The 13080-nt window shown below is 33.7% G+C and overlaps 1 protein-coding gene and 1 long non-coding RNA gene across 8 annotated transcripts in view; one reads left to right on the top strand and one right to left on the bottom strand.

Annotated features, from left to right (window-relative positions):
- Positions 1 to 3377, bottom strand: part of LOC143234645 (serine/threonine-protein kinase 17B-like) — a 40404-nt gene extending 37027 nt beyond the window's left edge. The window contains exon 1 of one of the 7 annotated variants that reach the window (XM_076472152.1): positions 3046 to 3377. The gene's annotated coding sequence lies outside the window, so the exon portion shown is untranslated. Of the gene's footprint in view, positions 1 to 289; positions 642 to 3039 lie in introns of those variants that run through there. The other 6 variants (XM_076472148.1, XM_076472147.1, XM_076472154.1 and 3 more) reach the window with 6 other exon arrangements.
- Positions 3378 to 7519: 4142 nt separating this feature from the next.
- Positions 7520 to 13080, top strand: part of LOC143234644 (uncharacterized) — a 42912-nt gene continuing 37351 nt past the window's right edge. Inside the window, exon 1 of the long non-coding RNA XR_013018743.1 lies at positions 7520 to 7810. This is a non-coding gene — a long non-coding RNA (uncharacterized LOC143234644). The remainder of the gene's footprint in view (positions 7811 to 13080) is intronic.

Raw genomic sequence — 13080 nt, 5'->3', positions numbered from 1 at the left:
ATATACATACATAGACGACTTCATATTACCCACCCAATACCCACCCGCTTGAGCCAGACTTAAATTACGTCAAAACCTTTTAAACACAATTTAGACTATTATCTGAAAGAAGAAAACAAAGCGATTTTAATAATTTCAACATCACTTTTACACACTAAAATAAACATTTACGTATTAACTACTCGCTAAATATCTTGTTTAAAACAAAAAGTTAAAATATCAATTATCATCATTATAAAATAGTTAAAGTCGGCTACTGGAAAGTTTGTAACAAAAAACAAATGTCTACCTTTCTTAGTTACAACATCACTATTAACAAATGTCTACCTTTCTTAGTTACAACATCACTATTAATAAACAAGGCCGCCTGACTCTATTTGGAGTGAACTAACGTCACTACTTGTAATCTTTAGAATGGTGTATGCAATAACGGCACACGACAGATGGATTTGTAAGAAGTCACGTTGGTTATATTTTCAATAGGTGCCTCCACACTGAAGAAAACTTGTAACAACTGTTGGAAGCTTACGTTGTTCGCCGCAGATAACCATTCATCCACGTCTTTTTTCGAATCACTTTCACATACACAAGAATTACGCAACTATTATCGGCGCCATTAAGCAGGCGTCAGTATTCTGACTGCCATATAAACATGATTAAAATTTTAAAATATTTCACAATGAGAAACATGAAGACCTCGAATTTGAGACAAATTAAAGTGGGCGTAGAACCGTGTGTGTGTGTGTGTGTGTGTTTACTTTGGCTTTCGATGAAGAAACTTCAAGAACCACGTCTTTCTTGCCTCAAATAGTCAGCCCCATCTCGTGAATAAACAACTATATGCGTAGTCGATAAAAGCAAAATAAGTGATTATAAAACATAACATTCCGTATGTTTATCGCCTCTCGAGTAATGTTGGCGAGGACACGTAACTGGAATTTATTAACTTTGACATACGAACACTCTTTGAAGTTCGAAATGGAACATCCACAAAGAGCCAACAATAAAAAACATTTACTGAAGTGTCCCCCAACGAAACATTTACTGAAGTGTTCGCAATGAAATATCCAAAACAGTCCCCGACGAAACAATTACAAAGTGCCCACAAAGAAACGTCCACCAAAGTGTCCATAAAGTATCCACAGAATTTCTAATTGTATCTACTAAACGTCCATAGTAATTAGAAAAATAGTGGTTACCTATCTCTACAACTAGGCTTTCTTTATATACTGCGTGTGTGTTTCAACGTCAGTATTTTTATTCCCTGGGTGTTCCCCAGAGTCACGGATAGAATTTAATGATAAGCCTAGACAACGCAAGTTTATCCAAGTTGTTCGTCCCGGTGGCTCAGCTAAAATTTGGGTTTCGATACCTGCAGCGGGCACAACACTTTATATCTTTAAACTTAAGAACAAATGCAATCAACAACAAGGCGTTCGAAACACAACAGCTTTAAAATGTTCCCGTACGACTAATGACATCACAACCAACTTTACCGAAGAAAGAAAAAGTTAGTTTAACACAAACACGACTTAGGATAAGTAATGATATAAAACCGTATAACCTTTCTTCTTAGAGACACAGTTCACCTTTTGAAATCACTCCGGTTATAGGGTTTACATGTTTTGTTTCGAGAATAGTTGAACTTGCGTATTTTTATGATATTAAAAAACCAAAAGTAATGGTTAGATTTCCAAACGACAAACGCCACCACAATATTTGTATCACCATCTAATCAAAACTAAATAAATGATGGTGTATTGGTAGACTCGTAATCAACTGCTAACAAAAACACTGTATAAAAATTGGGGTACTATCAGGTGTCTTGTTACATTCTTATAATTACTTCGAAATAACGTGTTTTTTTTGTTCTTTTTTTTTTAATTGAAACCTCGATAAAGCATTTGCCATCGATCTGCAATAGGCTCACGACATCTTTCATGAGCTCCAAAGTTCAAATTAAGTCATTTTGAGATAACGTTTTTTGTTGTTTTTTTTAATTCAGTACAACGCCCATTCACGTGCACGTAATTTTTATGATACGCATAAAGGAACAGTTTTCCAGTAGTTTTTGTGAAGTTTAGTATCATCCACGATAGAAAATCTTATGTTTCATTAATCCAGTATGTTGTTAAGTTTCTTTATTTAAAATAAAAAACTTTATCCAGGTGTATGGGTAATGCTGTGGCGTTTGGCCACATTTAAATGAAGATTTAAAAACGATATAAATATTACATATATATACCATGATTACGCAATACCTTCCTGTATTATTTTAGTGGCTTAATCCTAGGCGTTCTGATGCGCCTTAAACAGATGAAACTGCTGTCAGCAGCGAACCAAACATATTATTTATTGGGTCTCTATGTAAACAAAGTACATTTACAATTTTACCTGTTATAAAAGGAGTCGAAAAAAAAATTCAGTTATAGTTTTATTATTCTAACCAAACTTCCCGAACCTATATTGCTTTCAAACTCAAACTTTTATATTAAAAATTATTAAAATTGGAAATCAATGAAAGAAAAATTAATTTTTTGCAACATTCGTTATTTATTTTATTAGCTTCCGATTAAAGCAAGTTTACCTACATGTGTAAGAATTAAAAATATATTCGTAGAAACAAGTATATATCTAATTAAATATAATTTCAAATTACATTACTTGCATTAATTAGAACACATTGTTCAACACATGGCCACCCTGGTTGTTTTAGTGCAAACCTCACAACCGTATCCGACTACTAACAAGTCCCATAAATTTACTACAAAATAATGTATATACAAGTAAGTTGCCCATTACATAAGCCATAAGGTCTTCATTTTATAAACTTACAATAACTGAATTCATTATACCATATTATAGAATTACAAGCAATTATTAGTTTGGGTCACACTACTACTATTATTTTTAAAACTAATCATCTCTATACACAATATTTTGTTAAGTCGTGTTTCTTTTCTCAATCAAACTGAATATCTATTCTCTAAAGAAATTAAATTCTTAGTATTTATCTAACAAAAATTATCACAAACTTACACTCACACTTTATCCTTTGCTAGTAGTAGAACCTAATGGGAAATACTCTGATGCTAGCTGAGAGTTCACAATTTTGTCCAAACTTGGCTGGGGTGTAAACAAAAGCCCTTGTCTTCCCTTGCTCGAATTTTACTGAACACGAAAGAACAAAATAGGTTGAAATAATATTGAAGCACGCCTAACAAAACAAACTTGTCTATAATTTAAAGATGTCAAGTCATGTTATTCAGTTATTAAGATAAAACAGAAGTAAAATACGTCCCCCCAACTCACTATTCTACTTTCAACGAACGGCTGATCACACACTACCATACAAATCACTGCAGTCAGAACCGTCTATTCGTAGTACAACGAACCTTTACTCCCATTGGTGAATTAGTCCGTCTGTAAATTGGCTTATCTGCCATCTAGTGTTAATAATGTAAGTTATTTTAATATCGAAAGCCAGGCGCTTCGTGTATAGAATCGTAAATGTTTTGGAATAAATAATAATACACATTTGTTTACGAAATAGAATAAATATATTTGTTAATTTCCCAGTCATATAAAATATTTCAAAACTAAGTTTACAATATAAGCTGTTTTATAAGAGTTAATAAACTCTCATTTTTGTAAACATTTTGAAGTTATGTTATTTGTAAAATTAATCTATATATGGTTGTGCTGGTGACGTAGTGAAGTGCGTCAAAGAAGGCTTTGTAGGAATTCAGATTTAACCCTCGGTAATAAAAAAATAGCACTTCTTCCTGTTATTAATTTACTGGTATTTAACCAAGTTATAACTTAATGCTGGGTTATTCCAGTTTATGGAAGACGGGCGTTGAGATTGGAATAAAGTAAAAAACCACACAAATTTTGATAAATAATTTTTATTTTAAACTTTTCATAATTCTGATTTATAACATTATTTTATTAATTTTATGGACTTTGTTCGAATAAAGGTATGTTTCTTAACTTTTATTTTTATTAACTTTTTGGGTTTATATACTTTCTAAGAGTGAAATATATGTGGCATACTGAAGGCGTCTTTGTGCCAAAGAAGATTTGAAAGGTAAGAGTCTATTGAATTTCGCGCAAAACTACTAAAATGCCATTTTCCCTGACCGTCCCTAATTTTGTAGTGATGAACTAGGAGAAAGACAGCTGCTTAAAACCACCTGCCGCCAACTCTTTGGTTACTCTTTATTGATGAATAATGGAATTGACCTCCAGTTATATTATGACGCCCCCACGGCTAAAATGAGGCAAGCATGTTCAGTAGTGAAACTGTGATTCCTAGAATGCGAGTGAGTGTCTTTACCAACAGGCCGGTTTGAAAGAAACTCGGTTTTTAAGTCATAATAATCATACAACAATTCTTTTTATTAATTTACATGTATTATAAGCCGATATGGGTTTATTCCTGCCTATGGAAATATTGGGACGCAAATCAAAACATTGAAAAAAATCTTTGATAGAAAATTATTGTTTTAAGTCTTTTCTAATTCATGGTTGTAATTGTTTCCTTATAGTTGAAAGTTTTATGTAGTTGGGACATCGTGGAGTGACATGTAAAACTTTGTTTTGAATTTTCCGAAAGGGTAGATACATATTCCTTTTCCACCAGAGGGCAATTTAAAAGTTATTTGTGAAAACAGTTTTTCGTAAGAACAAGTATATTTATTTTAATGACATATAATTACCTTCTTATTAATTTCAATTGTATTTAATGTTAATTTCTCATCAGAACAAGCTAAAAGTTAGACCAAAACTAAAATTCAAAGTGGTAACGAATATAGGGAATTAACTCCACTTTTCCTACGTTCTTTCTAGAAAGATTAAAAACCACTGTTTCATCAGTCAAGTATCATTACCATTAACAATATTTTCGGCCGTAAACCCAATAATATGAGTTAGTTCTAAATCCATATAGTAAGCTTCCCTCAACATATAGGCCCGGCATGGCCAAGTGTGTTAAGGCGTTCGACTCGTAATCCGAGGGGCGCGGGTTCGAATCTCGGTCGCACCAAACATGATCGCCCTTTCAGCCGTCTGGGCGTTACAATATATCGGTCAATCCCACTATTCGTTGGTAAAAGAGTAGCCCAAGAGTTGGCGGTGGGTGATGACGACTAGCTGCCTTCCCTCTAGTCTTACACTGCTAAATTAGGACGGCTAGCGCAGATAGCCCTCGAGTAGCTTTGCGCGAAATTCAAAACAGACAAACAAACCCTCAACAGACAGGTTATATTAAAATTTGTTATTCAGGTTTGGTCTTTATTTTAAAAAAATTAGATTAAGACATTTTTCCTGTCAAAGAAAAAAACAATTCAAAATCGTGCTTGCTCTGTTTATTTCAGCATTTGCTATTTTCAGGTTAAACCGCACACATGCACTAAAGGGTTAGACTAGAGACCCAGAAAACTGTAATTTATTAGAACTGTTAACAAAAGGAAGGCAACCACTTAACAGTACCTATCACCTACAGTCCGATACACTCAGCCGAATTTTCTTTTGCGATTATAACACTCACGCAGCTGAAAGAATGTATCTTGGTCAACAATATATTGCGGTTTTAACCTTTGGCCTCTTAAACCATAGGCTGATTCGCTACCCATTAGGCCACTCCTGGGTTATAAATTTAAATAACAGAGGTATTGGCTCTGCATGAGCATGTGGTAAGGGCGCTTGACTCGTAATCTGAGGGTTGTGGGTTCGAATCCCCGGCCCACCAAACATGCTCGCCCTTTCAGCTGTGGGTGAGTTATAATGTTACGGGCAATACCACTATTTGTTGGTAAAAGATTAGCCCGAGAGTTGATGGTGGATGATGATAACTAGTTGCCTTCCCTCTAGTCTGTACGCAGCTAAATTATGGACGGCTAGCGCAGATAGCCCTTATGTAGCTTTGCACGAAATTCAAAAACAAACAAATACAGGTCTGCATATTTAAACTTCTATAATTCAGCTACGAATGTTTCGAAAATGTTATCCTTATTTTTTCTATCACATAAAGGTTTTTTTTTATACAAATTGGAAAGTTAATCTTACTTAGATTAAATTATTATTTCATTTACCACATTAAACATTTTTTTATTATTATGTTTGTCATGTTTGGATTCTAGAACGACCGATAAGACTCTCACGTCGTGATTGGCCTAGAGAAATGTATAGTCAGAAGCTGTCAACATTTTAAGCATAACAAAATGCGAGCCAATTTCAGCTAAAATGATTTACTTACGTAGAAGTACATATGAAATTTTGTGAAAAATCTGTAGGCGAGGAAGAGAAATGGACATCATTTTCATATTGAGTGTACAGGAATTACTAGAGAATATGTAAAAAACCATTGCAGGCCTGTGCAATTTATGTTCACTATCATTATGACTTTACAACTCTCGACCTCTATGTGCTTATTTTAAGTAACTCCCAATGAGTGCCACCTGGTGTGTTAAGTTGTAAAATATACAGAATATTATATGATTAAGATTAATACATATATACATCTACCGCTAACGTAAGAGCGATGATTTGTAAATTTAAATGTTTTGTCATCGATAATGCATGATAATTAAGTGTTATTAGTAAGTTCTACCATCAAATTGTGGTTGTGTTTATACATACACACACACACTTCTTATATAAGTTAGGTTATCTTTGTATTTTAAATTAAGCTTAGATTACTAATTTATTTGTTGCATCAAACTGAAACTTTTTATCTCTTTTGATCTCAGCTTTATTTTCCTTGTATGGCTGAGTGATTTGTCACCACACACACACACACAACCGTATAGTCTTATATAGCAGAACAGCTACGCAACAGGACTATTCTCTAAATTACAATGGAAGTAGTTGTAGTTATTATATTAGTTAGAGTGTTTGGTTTAAACACCTGTTATCTTAAAACTGCAGTGTAATCAGTATATCAGTGTGATAAAAACATAATCACAAATAAGTAGCGTTTTATGTTATTTATATCAGTACCCCGCGTGATACTGCTGTATAACCAAGTGTGTTTGACACTCATTAAAATACTCTTACGTCACGTTGTTATGTAATAAAGAATATCCGACACTCAAGTAAATACTGTTACATAATAACGTTTTACATGTATAACAAAGTATAATCTGATATTAAACAAAATATTGTTACATCACGGTGTTATATAACGTTATACAGCTGACAGTCATTAAGGGTTTAGAATGCAGTGTGGAACAAAAAAACTGCCTTAAGAAAGAAGTTGAAGACACTATTCCAAATTTCCGTTGTCAGCACCCTGCGGTGGAAAACCTCCTCCATATCAAATCAAAGTGTAGCTCAGATTGAAAAGACGAGCTCACGCTATCAAACCTTTTTTTCCCTTTCTTATGAAATCAACAACACAAATACAATGCAACATAATATCAAAGACTGTTTAATTTAGATATTATTAATTCTGTTTATTTTGTGAATGAATATTTTATGATTCTTTTGTTTTCTTTTTATTATAAGACAGGTAAAAGTAGACGAATACTGGAAGTTGTGTTTGTAACTCATTGATGTTGAGAATATAGTGGGCAGACGATTTGGTAATAAACATATAAATAGTACGATGTGAGCGGGAGACAGTAGAGAGACAAGACCAGAAGAGATGGTGAGGTTAAGTACGGTAAGAGGGAAAGGCCTAACGGTTAATGCGTTTGAAGAAACTATCAGTGGACTTTGATAAATAGACAGAAGATTCTCGAATATACAAGAGAAAAAAAAAAGGAAAATAAAAGATAAGATACAACGGCGGCAACTCAACGATAAAGTAAGTGAACTATATTTGGATAGTGTGAAGAGTTTGTTGTACATACGTCTAACTTGTTCGGCTTGTCAACTGAAATTCTAAAGTAATTAAATAGGCCTAAGTGGACTTGACGAGACGAAGAGAGCTATAAGTGTATATAATATGCCTACAATCTTTATAGTGTGAATAATTTGTTGTACATACGTTTAACTTGTTCCGAATATATATATTTTTTAAAACAAGTGAAATGTGTGCTGTTCATTTATTGTCAAAAACTCAGATACCTACTGTTTAAGAATTCTAAGCCTAACAACACAGTATATTTTTATTAAGATGTATAAGTAAAAAAAACCTTTTATTCTAAGAATTAAATAGTAATTATAATATTAAATTTCGAAGTACTGATTTCTTGTCGCCATGTGTCAGAAACAAAAGTTAATTGTAAGTTTGATAAATAGTACTACAGTGAGATCAAATCACTTTCTTTTTTAAGAACACTTACAGAACTGTTTGTTCTCCTATCGTTAACATTTATATAATTTTGAGTTTGTGGTTATAACAACATATTCACAATTAAGACGAAACTAGACGTGTATTTACAGGAAAGTTTTCTTAATAAATGTTTCAGTTGATAACTTGAGTCAGTCTTTCTTCAATTCAAGGTGAACCACAGTCGTTCCTTGATTAGATTGAATTTATAGGATTTTTGTCTTGAATATATATTTTTTTAAAAATTATACTTGAATTATAGGCTTTCCTCCGTTAAATGTATATCAATTGAGTCAGAGTTTCTCCTTGATTAAGTTTCGCTTGAAGAGTTCTGGTCTTTATTCACTTAAATTGAATTTGAATCTAGCCTTTCTTTGATTACATTGGACTTGAGTTACAGGCATTTCCTGATTGGATTGGTTTTATGTTAGAATCTTACCTCGGTGAAATTCATCTCGAGTCCTCGCTTAGATGAAACTTTTCTTGATTAAGTTGGTTTTGAAGAGTCGCATATTTTCCTTTATCAGATTAAATTTCTGTATTTATGTTTCAGGACAGTATTAGAGTAAGTTAGATTATTGAAGATCTTAGAATATTTAGTCATCACTTCGTCACACGCAAGTTTTTTTCCAATCCGGATATTTGATGAGTGATTAAAATAGCCGTTAATGTTTATTAGCAGCGACGGCGCTTAGCCGGCGAATGGACATAAATTTATTGAACATTAGAATTTTGTTTTTGTGTACTTGAATAGATAAGTGTGTTCTACTGTATTTATGTGTAATGTGTTTTTATACGTAATGTTATCCTGTATCAAACACAATTTTTCATTTTATACATTTACATTTTTCTGGGGGTGATAGAAAAGCTAACTAGGAGTACAAGGTTTTATACTGGGGGTAAAAAAAGGCTAGCTAGCAACAAAAAGGTTTACTCTGTGGTGAGATAAAGGCTAGCTAGCAACAAAAAGGTTTACTCTGTGGTGAGATAAAGGCTAGCTAGCAACAAAAAGGTTTACTCTGGGGTGAGAGAAAGGCTAGCTAGTAACGTAAAGTTTTATTTTGATAAGAACATCAGTACCGTTATTCCGAAACATTATTTCTATTTATAGATCCGATGTTTCTAAAGTTAAGCCTCTTCTTTCTTCAACTTTGGAGACACTATGATCGAATATCTTCCAACACCTTGTTTATGTTCAGAACCGCTATGTTTTTATTAAGTCTGTTTGTGTAGCCACTTTACTTTGGATTCTGTAACGTTACTTCCATAATCTGTATAATACTCGACACTTCAACTTGGGATTGGTGATCTGCGACTCTCTGTTAGTTCTTTCATCATAGCTGATAACATAAAGGTTTATTTTCGGGCGAATTATGTTCCTGATTATGCTCGCCGTTTCAGGCCATATGGGCGTTATATAGTGACGGTCAATCACGCTGCTCGTTAGTAAAGAGTAGCCCAAAAGTTGTCGGTGGGTGATATTAACTAGCGGAGTTCTCTCCAGTATGTGACTTCAAAATTAGGGATACCTAGCGCAGATAGTACTCAAGCAGCTTTGCGTAAAATTCAACAAACAAACACAAATATCCTAGTGGTAAAAATGTTAACTGACAACATAAAAGGTTTATTTTATAAATTGGCACTTCTGATAATTGGGTTAATGACGAAAGATCCTATTGGACAAAGTCTAAAAGTCATCAAGAAATTTCGTTTTGTTGCATAATTCATGGCAAACAAAAGACTAGGTCAGTCACGTCATTTTTAAGAAACTAGCAGATGAGTGGTCCTTTAAAAGAAAAGTAATTGATTAAGACACTATGCAGTCAGTAGCAAACAGAATAATATTTAATAAGCGTGAAAACATATGAATACAAAGTAATGAAACAGCAACATGATAATAGAGAGAAGAAACTAACGGTGAATCATAAATTTATGCGAGTTGTGAGTTCGTATAGCTTGCGCGAAGTCCGCTAGATGACGCTATTAGTTTTGAAATTTCGCGCAAAGCTACTTGAGGACTATCTGCGCTAGCTATCCCTATTAGTATAAGACGATTTACAGTACCATTTTTTAAATATATTATTTTAGGTATTTGGTTCTCCTTTAAATGCAAAGTCCGCAATTTAAAACTGATATATTTTAGTAGTGTCTGCATCATAAAGTACTAGATTTGTTTAAACTAAATACGATTCATTCCTGGCTAGTTTTCTACTCTGTTCTTAAGCGCAAAGTTACCAAAAAAGGCTACTCGTGGTTTGCCCACCATCAAAACCTTATTTATAGGTTAAAAACCCTCATATTTATAGCTGAGTTTCGAGGAAGGTAACAGTTATTCTTAATGTCAAACCTTTCCACATAGTTAAGTAGTCGTTCATGCTTGTCTTACTATTTAAACACGTAAAAATATTTTTGTTTTCACTATTGTTGTGGATTGTTTCTACTCGTTCCAGTGGAAGCGGACATTTTTTTTCTATGTGTGTATGTGTTTCTTATAGCAAAACCACATTGAGCTATCTGCTGTTCTCACCAAGGGAAATCGAATCCTTGATTTTAGCAGTGTAAATTCGAAGACTTACCGCTGTCCCAGCGGCGGGCTGTTTTATCTATGTTTCGCACAGTGGTGATTACAACGCTGAAATTTGGATTTAGATACTTGTGATGTATCCTTGTGCTTTATAAAAAAACAACAAAAAAAAACGTATATTTTGAGCTGATAATGTACGTCTTTGTTGTTAGTTTGTGTTATAACTATTAACTCGAAATAATAATTATTTAGGTCAGTTTTAGTAAATTTAGGGCTCAGTGTCTCCATGTTTTGAATTAAAGAATGAAATAATTATCCTTTTTCTAAGATTAAAACTGTAACTGTCTGGAATCCAACTTATGAATGATAATGAAACTTTAAGAAATGATGACAGTAATATAAGGTAAAAACAACAAAAAGTACAGACTGAAAAATTAGATAATAAAGGATCTGCAGTAATTGGTAAAATCGAAATAATTTGATTGAGCTGTCTTAATGGAAAGTGTAACATGCGACGAAAAGAAACAGTCAGTAACGACCAGACTCGTTGTGGCATTGATACGGTTTCTTTAGCCATATCTTTAACATTACGTGCTATCTTAAGACGTTGGTGAACAATGTCCAAAGAAAGTTCAGTGGTGTTCTATAAGGTTTGGATATTCATTTCCTGCTTGTCAGTCCACCATTAAAGAGTCATATTCAACGATGGATATAGTTCTTCATGTTGAGATATACGTGATGAAACAGGCTTTCTAACTTTAAACAGGACGTAGTTCCACACCCTTCGTTCATTGATAACCTTGAGATAACGTTAGATCTGTACGTAGCAGTTTCGATACCCAAGGCCATTATTTCCAGATATACAGCATACATTTGACCTGCCATAACCTTGTCGAGGATATCTAACGCACTGACCAGCTGTCTGATAGCATGACCATAACGTTCCAACTATAAACTTTAAAACGTGAAATTGACCCTCTTCACGTCTCTATGTTTGTCAAGTTTCCACAACATTAATGTCTCCGACACTTAGAACTTTTATCAAAAAATACACCCACCGTTAGCAGGTAACATATTCGCACATTTATAATGAAACAATAACGAAATTTGAAGTGGCCATTCTCCTAGAGTGACCACACAATGCAAAATACAACTTGGTAATGAAGTGATTTATGTTGACCTACTGCATACTCATTAAGCCTGACTAACCAAACTTGCAATGGTCTCTTGCTCTCTATATGACTATGAGGTGTTTATTTACATTATAACTTCGGGTAACGACCTACTTAGAGACTAATTATTTTCCTAAGTTATTCTAAACAAACATACAGTATTATTTTTCTGGGCTGTAAAAAGGGCCTTTATCTGATACTAGCTTACTGTTCTCACTGGCAGGTTTTTCAGCGACTCCAGTAACATTAATTGGCAGATTTATCGAGGAACAACAAACATAATCGACCACAATATAAGTTCAAACTCACAACATCATTTTTTCGGTCATCCTCGTACAGCTACACCCGACGCCATAAGACAGACCTCAGCATTGATGTACACCTAATTTACTATTCTAATATTCCAAACGAAAAATAAGAACGTTGCTAGACAACCAAGTTACGAATCTGACAGTATTCTGTAGGCCCATTATACACATTGTCAGCATGTACTATAAAGTGAGAACCTTTCTACATTCTTTAGTCATATATTTTAACCACTCATAACACTATCCAGCAGTGCGTTGTCTGTCAGTAAGTCAGTAGACACTAAAATGACGTCACATAATAGATGCTTAACTTTGCAATTTGGACTTTCGTGATGTCAATAAAACGTGCGTATACCATGAATCGTAAGAAGCATTATGTACTCTGCAAGCTAGAACATAGTATTCCACATGAACTTAGAAAGTAAGAAATAAAAATACTCAGGTTCTACTTATTCTTAAAACAGAATTCTTTCGGGAAGTACAACTATTATGAGATAATGCAATTAATTATAGAACTTGTTTGTTCAGATTTTTTGCATAAGTACTATCTGCGCATAACCTTCAATAATTTAATTGATTGACTAGAAGGAATACATCTGGCCAACTCTTATCTGATATAACAGTAAGATTTCACCGTCTCTTATAACGCAGCCAAGGTCTGGAAGTATGGAACAGTTTAAGAAAGAATGTGACACAACCTTCGAATCAGGTCCAACTACACTAATTACTAAACTTTGCTCAGCTCATTTCAAAACACTAACAAGAGAGTTTTTAGTAATTTTAAAATAATAATAATAA

Source organism: Tachypleus tridentatus, chromosome 12 (genome assembly GCF_004210375.1).
Source record: "Tachypleus tridentatus isolate NWPU-2018 chromosome 12, ASM421037v1, whole genome shotgun sequence".
In the NCBI taxonomy this organism is placed as follows: Eukaryota; Metazoa; Arthropoda; class Merostomata; order Xiphosura; family Limulidae; genus Tachypleus; species Tachypleus tridentatus.
This window is presented reverse-complemented; position numbering and strand designations above follow the sequence as displayed.